General features: G+C 34.9%; 1 long non-coding RNA gene across 1 annotated transcript; it reads left to right on the top strand.

The window, feature by feature from the left end:
* Nucleotides 1–9,367: 9,367 nt before the first annotated feature.
* LOC141584079 (uncharacterized) lies at nucleotides 9,368–14,779 on the top strand. Its single transcript, XR_012517027.1, has 2 exons — nucleotides 9,368–12,560; nucleotides 13,359–14,779. It is a non-coding gene; the product is annotated as an uncharacterized LOC141584079 (long non-coding RNA).
* The last annotated feature ends 1,126 nt before the right edge of the window (nucleotides 14,780–15,905 follow it).

The raw sequence follows: 15,905 nt of genomic DNA, 5'->3' as shown, positions 1-15,905 counted from the left end.
TAGACTTAAACTTTTGAGTGAATGTTGGAATGAATTAAGACTTTGGGGATATTGGGAAGGCATGATTGATTTTGAAATGTGAAAAGGGACATGAGATTTGGGCGGGGCCAGGTTCATAATAATGTGGTTAGGCTTTGCGTTCCCACCCAAATCTTATATTGAATTATAATCCCCATAATTCCTACATGTGTAGGGAAAGAGCAAGTGGAGGTAGTTGAATCATGGGGAGAGTTCCCCTATGTTGTTCCCATAGTCGTGATTGAGTTCTCATGAGATCTGACAGTTTTATAAGGAACTCTTCTCCCTTTGCTTGACAGTTCTCCTTCCTGCCACCTTGTGAAGAAGATGCCTTGCTTCCCATTCACTTTCTGCCATGATTGTAAGTTTCATGAGGCCTCCCCAGCCATGCTGAACTGTGAGTCTATTAAACCTCCTTCCTTTTTAAATTACCCAATCTCAGGCAGTTCTTTATAGCAGTACAAAAACTGACTAATACAGCTAGAATCCAAAAGAAGGCACATATACCCTTGAATAGGGATAAAAATAGTAACCAAAAGAATTATACAGCACTTGAAAAAGGCTTGTGCAAGGAAAATTTATCCCAGAGTTAATATGGCTACTGACACGGGAATATCCAGGTGCAAAGTGTGCTTAGTTTACAATTTTTTTCTCTTTACATCTGGTTAAACAGACACATGTTTATTTATACTGTGATTGGGAAAAGAACCAAAACCATTCTAACATTTCTGCACAGTTTTTTTTTTTCTTCTGAAAAATGTTCTTTGAAGTTTTATTTTGAGATTGACAATATCCATTAAATAAAATTCATTTGAAACAGTACCTTTGCATCATTATGGTGATGTTTATCAAACAGGTTAAAGCTATTTTTATTGTTTACATAATTTTGATTGAAATGTGACCTTTATTTTTGATTTATAAGATTGCAGTGAAAGGCAGCACAGCATAGTGTTTAAGAAAGTGGCTTTTGGAGATAGTTACAAACAAATTTAAAAACTCTGAATCTTCCACTACCAACTGTGTGTGACCCGGGCAAGTTACATAATAATCTCTGTCAATCTTATTTGTAACAGAGAGATAAATCTAATCTCAAAATGGAATCATGTGAATAAGATAGAATTGACAGAAATCAGCTTTTGACAGAATTAAATTAGTAAGTGAATGTAGTGTTCAGCAGAGTGCATGAGAGTAGTGGATATTCAACAAAGTATTATCATTCTTTCCACTTTTACTCCTATCTTTCTAAATTTTTATGTCATTATACATTAAGCCTCTGTTGGTATCGTACTTCCTCTTCTTCTTCTTCTTCTTCTTCTTCTTCTTCTTCTTCTTCTTATTCTTATTCTTCTTATTCTTATTCTTATTCTTATTCTTATTCTTATTCTTATTCTTATTATTTCAGATGGAGTTTTACTCTGTCTCCAGGCTGGAGTGCAATGGTACAATCTCGGCTAACTGCAACCTCCGCCACCCAGTTCAAGCAATTCTCCTGCCTCAGTCTCTTGAGTAGCTGGGACTACAGGCATACACCACCACACCCAGCTAATTTTTTGTGTTATTAGTAAAGAGGGAGTTTCACCATGTTGGCCAGGGTGGTTTCAATCTCTTGACCTTGTGATCTGCCCTCCTCAGCCTGCCAGAGTGCTTAGATTACAGGCATGAGCCACTGTGCCTGGCCATGGTATCAGACTTTTTATTAAGATTAAAATTTCATCTCAACGCTAATCACTCTCAAGAAATATATATATGTTTTGTAAGGGCTTTAGTTTGGATCTTCCCATCTTTTATGAAAATTTAATATCTGATATTTTGCCTTCTTTATTCCAGGAATATGGCTGTGATTTAGCCAGTGGGGGCCCACCTGTATCATATGATTAGTGCTGGCAACCAATCTAGTTAACCTGTGTATGTAATCTGATGGATCAGTTCTTCTATGATAGTAGTTGGTCGATATTTGGAATCATACTCTTATTCGGAAATATTACTTTAGAATATCTGATTAAGACTAAAAACAAAAATCGATAAAATACTGTTTTTGGTGGAATTTATAAGAAAATAAGCAGCTTTAAAAATAAAAAGAAATCCAGAATAATCTTGGGGAAATGTGATATCTTACGTAGGGCCAGAGACTATTCCTGCCACTTATTTGACCTTCTTATATATTTTAGGTACTAACTATACTAGATGCTTTTAAGTACATGCCAATTTATTCTCAGACTATACATGGAAGTTAGTATTATTTACTCTATTTTCCAGACAAGAAAGGTGACTTGGAGGTAATATTTGACCAAATTCACCTGGCTAATAAAGGTTGAAGACAGAACTTAAATTCCTACTCTGCCTGATTAAAAACTACTTTCCTATTTTCTTAACTACAACATTATATTGATACTCTTTTTTAAAAGATAAGGCATGGAGAAATTTGGAGTAGATCTGATAAGCGGTGGAATTGTTTTTTCATCTTGAAGAAGCAGATTAAATATCTTATGAAAATCCAGTGAATATTCTACTTTCTCACACTTTGACACTTGGCTCTACCTCCATAGAACATCTTCAAGTGAGCTTGATAATCCTACTAAATAATAAGGCAGATTTTTTTTTCATTTAGATGCACATGGACTTATAAGAGATAGAGAATGCAATACTTATGAATTCTGTTTTTACACTTACAAAATGCACATTTATATCTGATTTCTCATATACAGACATTCTTGCCTTTTTCTTCTCTTAAAGTGCTCTCTCTAAATCTGTTGCCTACATTTATTGGTCCAGATAAAGTGTCACTTTTCCTAAAATCTTCCCATGGAGGGTTGCCAGATTAAGCAAATAAAAATATAGTATGGCCAGTTAAATTTGAATTTCAGATAAACAACCAAAAATTATTTTATGTAAGCGTTTCCTGTGCAATATTTGGGACATACTTAGGCTAAAAGAAACTATTCATTTTCTACCTGAAATTCACGACAGGCCATCCTATATTTTATATGGCAACTCTTAAGTGGAAGCAACATTGTGAAACAATCATCCACAACAATAACAACAAAAACATAACATCTTTGAGTTCAGAGAAACTACTGGTCAAATGATGCATTTACTACCTAAGAAAATGACAAAGCAATGCATCATGAAGCATGCTGGGCATGCAGAAAAATGCAGACTTCCACTTACTTTTGGGAAGAGAATGCCCTAAAGAAGTGGCTTACAAACTCTGGTATTTTAAATACTTAGGGATCCCTAGAGTGCACACTGGGATGCCCCATAGGATAGGCAGACCCATATGGATAATTTGGAAGATTATATTTTTAAAAATATTTCCATGTTTTTAAATGATTTGGAAGAAATTGATTTGGTCTGCAGAGGAATTAACACTTGTGGCTGCTCCCTGTTTCCTTCATTCAGTTCTAAACTCTAAACAATGTAGGGGCACTTGAGCTATCCTAAAGGTATCATAAAGCCCAAGGAAGAGTGTATCACATGTCAAATGTTTTCCCATTTCTCTTTTACACAGAACAAATAAAATAAATATTAAGGCAGCATTAAAACATAAGAGTAAGGAAAATACATGTGGGGGAAGTAATTTTATCTTTTTTACACTCCCTAGATAATAGCAGTAGAAAACTTGCCATAAATTTATATCTAGCCCTTGACCCTATCAGCCAGTCTCAACTCCATTCATTGGATTCTCGAAAATTATGTGATCCATTTAATTCTTTATGCAATTGGCAAAGCTGTGTATACATAGGCTGTGTCTTATATATGCTTCAATTGATGGCTTAGAATGCAATAGAAGTTCAGTGCAATCAATTTATCTGATAGGATAATTTAATTAATTTTACATAACTCCAAAGGCATTTTTTTTGCCACTGACTCTAATAGTCAAGTTGAGGCTGGATAGGAACCATGAGAGATTGTTTAAACAATCTTTCTGAGCAAAGTTGTCTTTGAATGCGTTTATATAACACCCTTCATAATGATGAAGTAAACACTAATTCTTTGCTTTATGGCACTTTGATAAAACAACCAACCAAAACCAATTTTCACAGGACAGTGAGATGAACTACATGATGATGAAAACTACACCAGTATAATGCTGACCCTCAATAGTAGGCAATGGTTTTGACAGAAACAAATATTGATATAACAAATCGTTTGCAGAATATGATACACTTCAGCAATCATTTATGTAATTTGATATGGAATAAATAATTTGGATATTTAAAGTGACTATCCAAGATGGTCAAAAATTCTTAATTATATAAACCACCTCTTGCACCATCAGAGAGAAAATATACACTGTCATGAGACACCTCACTGATTCTTTGGTCTGATCTTTCATCACTCAGCACCAGTGAAATTGGAATTCTCCAACAGTCCAAGAGCTTTAGCTTTACATCTTGAAATAGTTGATGGCAATTATATGTAGTTAATCATACTGGCTAATATAATCTGGGAGTTTTATATACCAGATATTGTTGTAAGCACTTTATGTATTTTATTTAACTTAATCCTCAAGATAACATTATGAAACAGGTACTGCAAGAACTGTGAAAGGTCTGAGATTTTATCCTACTTTAGGGCTAACAAATTAGTCTATTGCAGCTTCATGTATGTTAGCAGAATGCATACATGAGACTCTTGAATCAGAGACCAAGGATAGTTTTAATGCACACAGTAGTAGCAGTTTCCAAAGTATCTGCATTTTCTTGTGTCAGTTCTCTCAGCTCCACTTCCTATAGAATAAAGTGAAAAAATCAGGTTATATTTGTCCATACAATGGGTAGAATGACAGGATAGGAACTCTGAGTTTAAGGAAATCAAAACTACAGTGGGCAATAATAAGCATCATTTCTTGGGAGGAACAGACTATCTCTATTTTCCAGGGCACTTATCCATTCATATATCCTTAAAAATATGATCCACAACAAAGATAGTCAATGCCTCTCAAAAGACATGCAGAAAAATAAGACTTCTAGACAATTATCTCCCAACAGGTACCAATACTATTCCCATTTTACAGATGTGGAAACTGCGGCACAATGAAGTCAAATCACATAGTAAATAGTGGAATAATGCTTAGAGCTAAAGTACTTTGACTCCAAACTCATGCTCAGAACAAAATATATCTGAAAGAAAAAGCCAGTTTGAGTTATTAAAGTCAGGAGAATTTGAGCAATCCATGCCGTTTCTACAAAATTACTTTAGAAGTTAAAACTTGGTGTTATTGCTTGCTTAGGTTTTTTCAATTACAGTTGGACATGCTTATACTCATTTTAAAGATTAGGGTACAAATTGCATCCTTATAATGCTATTTGATGTTCTGTATCTAAAAGGGAAAATTTCAAGTCATCTGAGGTACATAAAATATCCACTGTGATGTTCTCAAAACAAGTTTTTGTTTGAGCAGATGATGAGATAATAAGAATGTCACCTATTTAGGAATTACAAGCTCCTCGTGACTATTTTGATTTCTTTAACATTTAATCAACCCCTTAAATAAAATAGGATACATGTTACCAAGCTTAGGTCCATAACAAGCTTAGGGCTAGGATTTTTACATAATTCCAACTGTCATAGCAGTAAGTGTGTCATCATGATATCTCTCCCAGTAACTTTGTGTCATTCTCTGGTGATACTGTCCGATGCCAGTAGATAGCTTATATTAATACTACAACCGAGGCCAGCTTTTTATACAAATACTTTACTCCCTTTTTATTTCAAAAATATCTATTTTAGTCAAAAGTATTAATGAATAAATGATTGATCTACGATGTTGAATCCCAAAATACTTTGCAGATGATGTTACATCAAGTGCTTTTTTGGTGGTTTTTATAATTACCAATAAGAGTCTGTTCTTTTGAATGAACCCCTCTGTTTTGCCCACTGTCCCAATTACAGTTTTCACAGGTAGCTCTCAATTTTCTGCATGCTGATGATTTCACTGTATGTTGCTTACGTATTCTAGTTATCAGATATCATCCCAGAGACCCAGATCTCTAGGCATATTTCCTACTCATCAATATTCCCAGTTAGCCTTTGCTTAGCTTGTCCTTTATGAGTGCTTAATACAAACAGAAAATGAGATTATTATAGCAATCTAAAAGCAACTCCTATATTTTACTAGACAGTGAGAGAAATCTCTGCTGGTTTTCATGTTTTGTTTGTTTTATCATTTTTAGAAAAGATTCAAACAGATTTGAGAAAGGGAGTTTCATTTGAGAACATTCATAAAGAACCATTTAGGAAAAGATCTTTTTTGACTCTTAAAATCTTAGATAAGGTATATCTAAAGTCTATGTGTATTCAAGATCTGGCACATTAAATCAGTCCTCTCTCATTGACCATCCTTTCATGGACTTTGCCAAACTATTTCATAATTTTTAATAGTTAATAAGGTATGCAGTCCAAAATTTCTATTTACTTCTATTTTCAAGACAATAATCAGATATAAACTATTCTTACAAGTACTTCAGAATATGCCCTGGGAGAATCAGGGGAATAAAACTTTTCACTTATCTGGAATAACAAATGGAGTTTCCAAAGATACCTAGCTCATCCTGGGATTAAAATTGTCCCCATTATACAGTTAAAACTTAATTTTATCTGACAGCAACATTATTTTAAGTACTTTTGCCAGCTGATCTCTTTCAAAGCCTTCTTTTTACATTTCAGACTTGTCAGAGCAATACATAGAATGTATAAAGATACATTCTATCTTGTCTCATAGATAATATTTCATTAGTCACTTACACTGCAGAGTCTTTTTAATTATTTAATTTATGATTTAATTAGATTCCTAAGGATAAGTGTTTATAGAAAGAAACTTTTCTAACATCAGTAAAGCCAACAAACAAATGAGAGGGAAAGAACATTAAGCATAAACAAGGTTTCTTTTCCTTTCTGAATTCTTATTTCAGAAATAATTGAGGCCAGAGGTACTGTAGAAAGACCAGGATCAGAGAGGGTTTGTGTTGCATAAGATCCTTTAATTATACATGTTTTCTTTTCAAGAACCTCTGTTCTTTCTCATAGCCACATACTAGACGACTCCAAGTATTACTGACAGTTTTAGGGATTCATGTTTAGTGTCTGGGACGCTAAGCTTTCATCATCTTCTCATGCCACTGTTCTAACCTTCACAGTGATTTTGGAGTGCAAGGGAGCCTGTGTGAGCCATGACTCCACACACACGGACCCTTTCTGGGACTGTGTAAGCTTCAGAGGTCTGGGAGATAGTGATGGGGTATATGTTGCAGGTATGGGGCAGGAGAAAGGAGGCAAGGAGAGGGCAGAGTGAGAAGCTGTTCTTTCCAGAGTAAACATCAGGGCATCGGCTAGTTAAGGTTTCTGTTGTCTTTATATTTTAAAAGACTTAGAACTACTAATGAATGCTAATTCCCACTTAAATAGGAAAATCAAAATGAATTAGTGATTGAATATGTGTTAACGTGTTGGTTGTCATCATGCAGATTTCAAACTAAAAAGTTTGAAATTCCAAATTATTGATCAGAGTTTTGCACTTTTTTTTTTCTTTTTTGCGACAGAGTCTTGTTCTGTCACCCAGGCTGGAGTGCAATGGTACGATCTCGGCTCACTGCAACCTTCATCTCCCAGATTCAAATGATTCTCCTGCCCTAGCTTCCCAAGTAGCTGAGATTACAGGCATGCGCCACCATATCCAGCTAATTTTTAAAATATTTTTAGTAGAGAAGGGAGTTCACTACGTTGGCGAGGCTGGTCTTGAACTCCTGACCTCAGGTGATCCACCTGCCCCAGCCTCCCAAAGTGCTGGGATTAGAGGCATGAGCTACCACGCCTGGCCAAGTTTAGCACCTTTTAAACTTGGAAAAAAACTAAAGGTATCATAGACAAATGATTTTTATGTATGTAGTTAGTTGGCATTCATGGGGCTTCCCACATGCCAGGTGCTGTGCTGAGCACTGTCACCACATGGTAAATAACATCACTCCTGCCTTTTCGAGATGTTCCATCTTATAAACTAAATGCAAAGAGTAAAACTGATTGGCAGGGGCTAAAATAATTATAAGCTTTTATCCATGTATTCAATCCAGAGTCCCAGCCACCAAGCCACATTTAAGTTAGAGAAAGAAAGGGTAAAAAATGATCCATATACGTGTCTTGTATGAGTATTCATAACTTCACTCAAAACGTTTTCTGACTCAAATATATGTATTAGATTGTATCACATAATTATAATAGTAATATATAATGTTGGTATTATTAATACTAATCATTTCATCTTATGTGAGGAAACTGAGGCCTAGAGACATTTCAGTGACTAGCTCAGGCCAGGCTAGACCCCTAAGTGAAAGAGCTGGGAATTAAATAGTCCTCTCATACCACATCTTCTGTTCCATAAAATTAGTCTCCTTCAAAGCAGTAGAAGGGAAGTGGTCCAGCATTGTTGAGTCTTTCTAACTTGAGTAAAAGAAAACTCTGCAAAACCTAACTTTGCATGTTCTGTCAAAGTAAAGAATTTCAGATTGTTATGGAAATTGGTATTTCAGTTTCTTGAATTTAGCAATGACACAGGGAAAAAAGAAAAGGAATAAAAAAGTGGATGATTAGTTTCATGGGTGCAGTCTTTTATAATAGAAGCCCAAGATTAATGATGAACTATGTGTTGAAATAAAAGAATTACTGCATTCCTGTTTTGCCAACTGTGAGGAATAGGGTTAGAACAACATTTATGAAACTACAAATCACATAAATGCATGAAAATGCATTAACATGCTTGTTTTTTCTTACAGAAGTTTGAATGATTGACTACTGGACCAGGCAGCAAATCTCAGCATGACTGTAATATTTACTAATTACTGAAGTGTAGTTAGGGAGACAGAAGAACATGAAAATACTCTGGAGTGCTATTAAGCAAACAGGTCATTGTTCAAAAGCCAGATGCCGAGTTGCCTCTGCTTTTTAAGTTTCTAGTTCATACTCTGTATATTATTCCTTAAATGTTTTGATTTAGAAAGCTTGTGTAGTCAACATTTTTTTTCCAGAAAGAGTGATATAAATTCTAATTTACCTTCTTTTTTTTAATACATGCTACACAGAGGACTTCAGATATAGATGTGGAGCAGTAGTTCCTAGTGCTTGTGAAAATTACTTGGAAGCTTTTAATATGCACTAGTGCTGCAGCTCCACCCTACGTATTCCAACACAATTGCTCTGGAATATAGACCTGGCACTGGTCTCATGTAGATGTGTGTGTGCATATGGCATATATGAGTGTACATACAATATTTATGTATATATATTCATGTATACATACAATGCATATGTGTATGTAATCATCTATATTCAGTACATACGTGTATGTATTCATTTTTTAAAATGCATATTATCTCATATTTATAGTTTTAGTTCTATTTCAATAGTATATCTATATTTAAACACATGTATAGAGAGACAATGGTGGCTATGTATTTGAACAAAGACTTTGAATCATTTGTGCTTAGTTTTTTAAAAAGTACTCTGGTATAAAACTCCACATAATTTTTGTGTCTGATAACTTAACTCCTAGATTGCTGAGGTTACAAGTTACAGTTTACAAAAAGCTTCTTGGTTTGGTTCTCCATATTGCTAAAAAGCAATTTAAAACTCTGTCAGAAGTGTAGCTATTTTGTATATAAGTAATAATATGTGTATGTGCTATGCAATCCAGATTATTGACTAAATAGTTTAGTTCCCAGTTGGATTTTTGGCATCAAGTCAGATACAAAAAATCTGTTAAGAAGTTAAAAATCAATAGGAAAGCGATGACATAATTTACTGATGTTAAGTAGCCAAAAAATACTACAACCTTGTAACAGAAGGATCATAACCCCCAATAAGATGCTCTTTACCCTGCGAACACATTTTTATTCATAATCTTACTTATTCCTGATTAAATCCTTTGAGGTCTGCCTTATATTGACTTTACTGTTGCAGCAACTCAGGTTGTGAGAAGCTGTTGGTAACCTGGGGTAACAAGCTGGCAGAGTCACAACTGGAGTTGAGAATCTCTGGCTCCAAGTTCAGATGCTCCTTACGTCACTCACAGCTGCTGTCAGTTTAAGGGTCTCAGCCGCATCTCTAACCATGGAAGCACTAGCAAAGCTATGACCTTTGCAGTAGGCACTATGTTTAAAGTACTTTTTCTTTCAGTGTGCTATATGCCAGAACTATGTTGACATGAACATAAAAATCAAACATGGAGGCCCTTTCTTTGTCCTCTGTAAGGGAATATTGGATCTGCTATTACTTAAACTCGTGTGTGATAAGGCTTATTCGGCACACTAAAAAATGGCACGTTGGGGAATTTACTATGGCAAACAAAATAAATACTGGTAGATATTTACCATTTGGTACAGAACAGCTTGAATTCCTTCCATGTGTCATACTGATTTTCTCACACTTAACCAAAATCAAAAAGCAAACTCAGCTCAGAGAAGATGAAATATGGAAACAAGTGTGAAGAGAGCAGGTTAAAGGAGCCCAGTAACTCAGAGATTAGCCACTGGCGTCTCACTTCTGGGATCCTGGACATCATGGAAAGTTCCCTGTTGCAGTTCATAAGCCCACCAAAGATTTAAAGCCTCCTGTCAACGTCCAGAGCATTACCTTAACGAGGCAGAGCTATGACGGGGCCTGAAAATGAAATACACCACTGCTATTTATGTCTCTCTGGGTTACATGCTAAGGGACTAAGAGCAGATTTGCATTCAAAGCCTTGAACAAGCTTGTTTAAGATAATACAAAATTTTTTATGTCATAAATTTAATCTTTTTCATTAAACAATTCTTAAAAAAAAATTCTATCTTCAAAGGGGACGGAAAGCAGCAAACCACACTGCCATGTGTGTACCTATGCAACAATCTTGCATGTACATCACATGTACCCCAAAACCTAAAATGCAATTAAAAAAAAAAGAAAAAAAAAGAAAATACTAAAGGACGTGGGGAATTTGGAATCTGGGACTTTAAATATTATCAGAACCAAGATAGATGTATCCTTTGACAAAATTATGGAATGATAATTTATATTTAATTACTTTAACACTGCTTCTTTATGAGCAAACAGATATTTTCTATTCATGGTCTTTTTTTTTATTCAAAGGAACAATCTGGTCTAAAGAACGGTGGTTTTTCAGTTACTTGCTTATGCATCCGTAAATATGGCTGGCATACCAAATGGATCACTGTTTGGAAATGTATAAACTTATAGGAAAATAGCTTGGGGCAGTGTTAATTGTAGATTATTTGTATAAGAAAAAATGTTAGGTAGTAAAACACTTTAAAAAGGATAAATCACTTTAAAAAGACCATGTCATGAGCTTTTGGGAAACTCTTTTTACCCCTCTGCTGATTCATCCTATCTAGCATTTGTAATGCCTGTGGCAGGTAATAATATTCAGGATGCCTGCTGTCTTCAAGTTCTGTGTAGTTCTCAAGATTATACATCTATCTGTAAATAGAAAATTAGTTGATAAGCCGAGTGGGCAGTCCTGATTAGAAGGGTGATCCTTTATATTGAAGAAGTATACATTATCAAGATTTCTTAATGGAAATAGAATATGAAAAGCCATTGAGTTCAGGAAAACACACAAGTAAATAAAATTTTGAGAATAAACAGACTAAATAAGAAGGTGGAAACTCTGAAATGTTTGTATTTCTGTAGTCAGAAAAATAAAGAGCTGAAAACATAGTGAGAATTGAACCAAATAGAATTAACATCTCAATAACAGTGAAAATACACATGCACCATATTTGGTTATACTGTAGATAAGATGCTCGGTTTTATGCTAATTAGATTATCATGAAAATAATACATGCAAATCAGAGGAAGTGTACTTGGAGTAATAAGAAAGAGTAATTGGTTAACTCCACTGAGTGGAAAGGCTAGGAAGAAGATGAGAAGGGTTTATGTCACAGACGAAAGATTAGGGAACACTCTCATGGGTGTGTGTGTGCTAGAGAGAACATCCAGTTACAGTACTTACCTGCTGTTCTTCCAACAACCTTAGTCAAAATCAACATAAGTACTAACCCATGTAGTTTAATTTCCTTATTGTCTCACCTCTTTCAAAAATTCACTAAAAACCTCACTAAAAATACTGGGGAATAGGTAGAAACATATTCCAGCACAGGCATCAGCATAACAATGGCAGCCTGTTATTAAAGTTTGCTCTTTTTCTCTCTCGCTATGGACCTTACACTTATGGTTTACTCAGAGGAAAGAGTGATAAGAGAAAAGGCAGTCAATACAATGGACTCAGTTTGTTTAAACAAATGTATTTAAGTCTAATCGTTTCTTCTACACTAAATAGTATTATAACCTGAAAAAGTTCTGTATGGAAAGAGTGGTGTGGTACAGCAGGCTGATTTAGATGCAGCAACAATTTCCATCAGTTTTACCTATTTTGAACATATAGCTCATATGTTTTTACTCCCTTACTCTGTAACATAAATTATATTTATTTTAGAATTTATACTAAATGAGAAGATTATAGAATGAGAAGATACATGTAATGCATATAATTGGTAGGTATATTTCTGATTTTATTCCGTATCTGGGTCCATATTGTTTGTGTCTTATCAACACAATAAGGAAGAGCCCAATTATAAGTATTAAACTTGTGCATCACTACAACCAGACTTTTAATAAATCACTGTGGGTGTAATATTCTCATGTCACAGGTATCAGTAATGCCATCTTAATGCAGTATTGGAAAAGATCAAATTGGTTCATCCTTTATTGTCCTCACCAGAAGGACTCATCCTACTCTAATCCTTTCTTAGCCCTAATTTCTAAGTATTTTTGACACTTTTTTCTTTTAATTGAGGCAAATTACACATAATGAAATTTCCCATTTTAAGCATTTTCAGTAGAGTTAAGGATAATCACATTGTTTGGCAACCATTCTCTAGATCTTTATAATCTTGTAAAATTGAAACTATATATCCATTAAACAACTTTATCTCCCTCCCCATCTCCCCTGCCAACCACCATTCTACTTTTTGTTTCTGTGAGTTGACTGCTATGTATACCTCACACAAATGGAGTCATACACTATTTGTCTGTGTGTGACTGGGTTATTTCACTTAGTATCATGTTCTCAAAGTTCATCTACTGATGAACCCTTATGAGTTTGAACACCCGACTTGTTCAAACTCCCCTGTGGTAGACGTTGTCTGTTGCTTGTTAGTTATTAAAATGATCTTAATTTAAATTACTCTGTAATAAACAATTTGATGTGTTAGAATTTCCTTCCTATTTAAGACTGACTAATCTGCTGTATGTATAAACCATGTGTAACTTATCTATCCCTCTGTTCACAGGCACTTGGGATGCTTTCATCCTTGGCTATTGTGAATAATGCTGCGATGAACGTGGATGTACAGATATCTCTTTAAAACTTGAAGTATCTTTGAAATATACCTTAGCGCTCATGTTGTATAGCAAGATAAAAAAATCATTTTTACTCGACTCAACTTCTCCATTCACAGTTTAAGAGCACATGTTTTAAGGATTAAGTTTTTGAATTAGAAATGTTTGTGAGAGGAAAGAAGAGGCATTATTAGAGCAGGTGATGAAATATGAAATGTGTCTATGAATTGGATGAGACTTTCTTATCAATGTTACCTTCTTGATTGGGAGGATTGAATGACAGTAGTATTAGAAGGGTATCCTTGTTTGGGGAACATAATCAAGCTTTCCTAGATTTGAATTCTGGCTGGACTCTTTTGTGCCCTTATTTTACTGGGTGAATTGAATTAGCTTTCTTAAACGTTAACTTCCTTATCTGAAAAATTCAAACAGCAATGATTAAATGAGATAATGCCCATAGGCTCTTAGCATGTTGTACAATACAGAAACACTTTTGTATATTTGGTTGTCATCATTATTATCATTCTCTCTCCCCATTAATTCTCAAGACATTTGTCTATCTCTCTCTCCTTAGACAATCTTTTCAAGCTAAGTGGCGGTTTTATTTGTCTTTTTATATGCAGCAAGTTACACAAGCTCTGGCACCTACTAGGGACTTATCCATCTTATCAGAGTGAATTGATTCATCATGGATTGATAGTTTCTGCTGGGAAAAGCCTATGAACCAGTATGTGTATGAAGAATATGCATGCAAAATGATGCTGGACATGGTTTGGATTTTTGTCTTAAATCTTGGTCCGTTTAGAATCATAAGGGAAATCATGGAAGAACAAAATTTTCTGTATGCTGTCTATTGCCTGCCTTTCAGCTCCCTGCCAGAAAATGTGATAAGGGCAGCATTTCCTAAGAAATTTTGGTACTTAGACCTCTGGTGTGGCTGGAAACCATCAGTGGAAAACAGTCTTTGAAAAAAATCTCCTGTGCACTTGTGTGAAGACATACGTTTTAGTTTAGAGGAAAGGATAGGAAGAAAAAGATAATAAGGTGACACATCTGAGAATTTCTGGATCACCTGAATTCTGTTCCAATGACAAATTACTTCCATGTAAAAGGAGAAGCCAGAAACTAAATATTTTTGGTTGGGCTTACTTAAAATGTAAAATGAAAAATAAAGTAAGCTAATGGAATAGTAACATCCTCCATCCTGCTTTTGCACTTTGTTCACAGGCTAGTCTAGTATGCACAAAATTAGCAAAGAAACCCCTTCTGACTTAGACCAGAGGGCTTGTTCAAACTCCCCTTGTGGCAGACTTTATCTTTTGTTTGTTAGTTACTAAAATGATCTCAATTTAAATAAATCTATAATAAATGATTTGAGGTTATCTGAAATTTTTGAATACATAAACTAAGCAACATTAAACATTTAAATCCTAGTATCAGTACTACTCTACATAAAACATAAACAACAGTAGGTAGCAGCAATGAATTGCTTGGTGCTTTGATGGCTTTGTATCTGTGTGAAAGCTATTTTGAATAAAACAAACAAAATGGGGTTTTCACCTAAGTTCTCAACTTGAAATAAACCACTTCACCTCCCACTGGCCAAAAGCAGATTACAAATGCTGACACACTGAGCATTTGATAGCATCTCTTTCTGTTATCATGCAGATGTGTTAGCTCTAACTGTTTTTAAATGAGGAAAAGAAATCTCAAAACAGTCAAGATTTAGATTAAGTTGGAAAAAAGTTCCTTGGGAAAAGTTTACAGTTTTTAGGGCTCTGGCTAGATTAACTTAATTCTGCTCTGCACATATTTAGTATACTTACATATTCTCTATTTTGTAGGATTTTCTTGAGAGATGGATATATGGCTATATTTTCATTTTTGCATTCCGATATTCTTCAAGTAGAGAAATTACTATTGGTTGATTAATATATGCAGAGTGTGTATAGAATATCACTTGATGTTCGAGATGCTCTCTTGGCACTCTTTTAGGAGCCTATATGAATTATTTAGTAGAGACGAATGAAGACTTGGCTAGCAATTAAAAGAGTTGGGTACCAGTCCCCGTTTGGCCACGAATACACCTTGTGGAAGTTACCCAGTTCCTGTACTTCCCTAGGGAGTCCCAGTTTCCTTCTATTAAGAAAGGAAGTGAGTCTTGGTAGTTTCTCAGGACCCACTGCTGTGTAAAATTTTAATATTCAATCTTTAAAGACCAATGTGTAACATTTATTACTCTTCATTTTTAGGAATACAGGATATTTTTGGTTTATTTCTAATAAGGGTTTAATGCCTTTATTGTTGCATTTACTTAATTTTTTGTAGTAGCTTAGTGCGGGTCAGCTCAGAGAAACTGGAAGTTACTTGAGAGCAAGGGTTATGCTCACTCTCCCAATCCATCTTTACACATTGGCACAGCTAAGCACCAAGGTGGAATAGGAGGCAGAGCTCAGGTTTTGAAGTCAGAGAGAACCTGGGTTTTAATCCTGACATTA

This window comes from Saimiri boliviensis, chromosome 3 (assembly GCF_048565385.1).
Source record: "Saimiri boliviensis isolate mSaiBol1 chromosome 3, mSaiBol1.pri, whole genome shotgun sequence".
Lineage (NCBI taxonomy): Eukaryota > Metazoa > Chordata > Mammalia > Primates > Cebidae > Saimiri > Saimiri boliviensis.
This window is presented reverse-complemented; position numbering and strand designations above follow the sequence as displayed.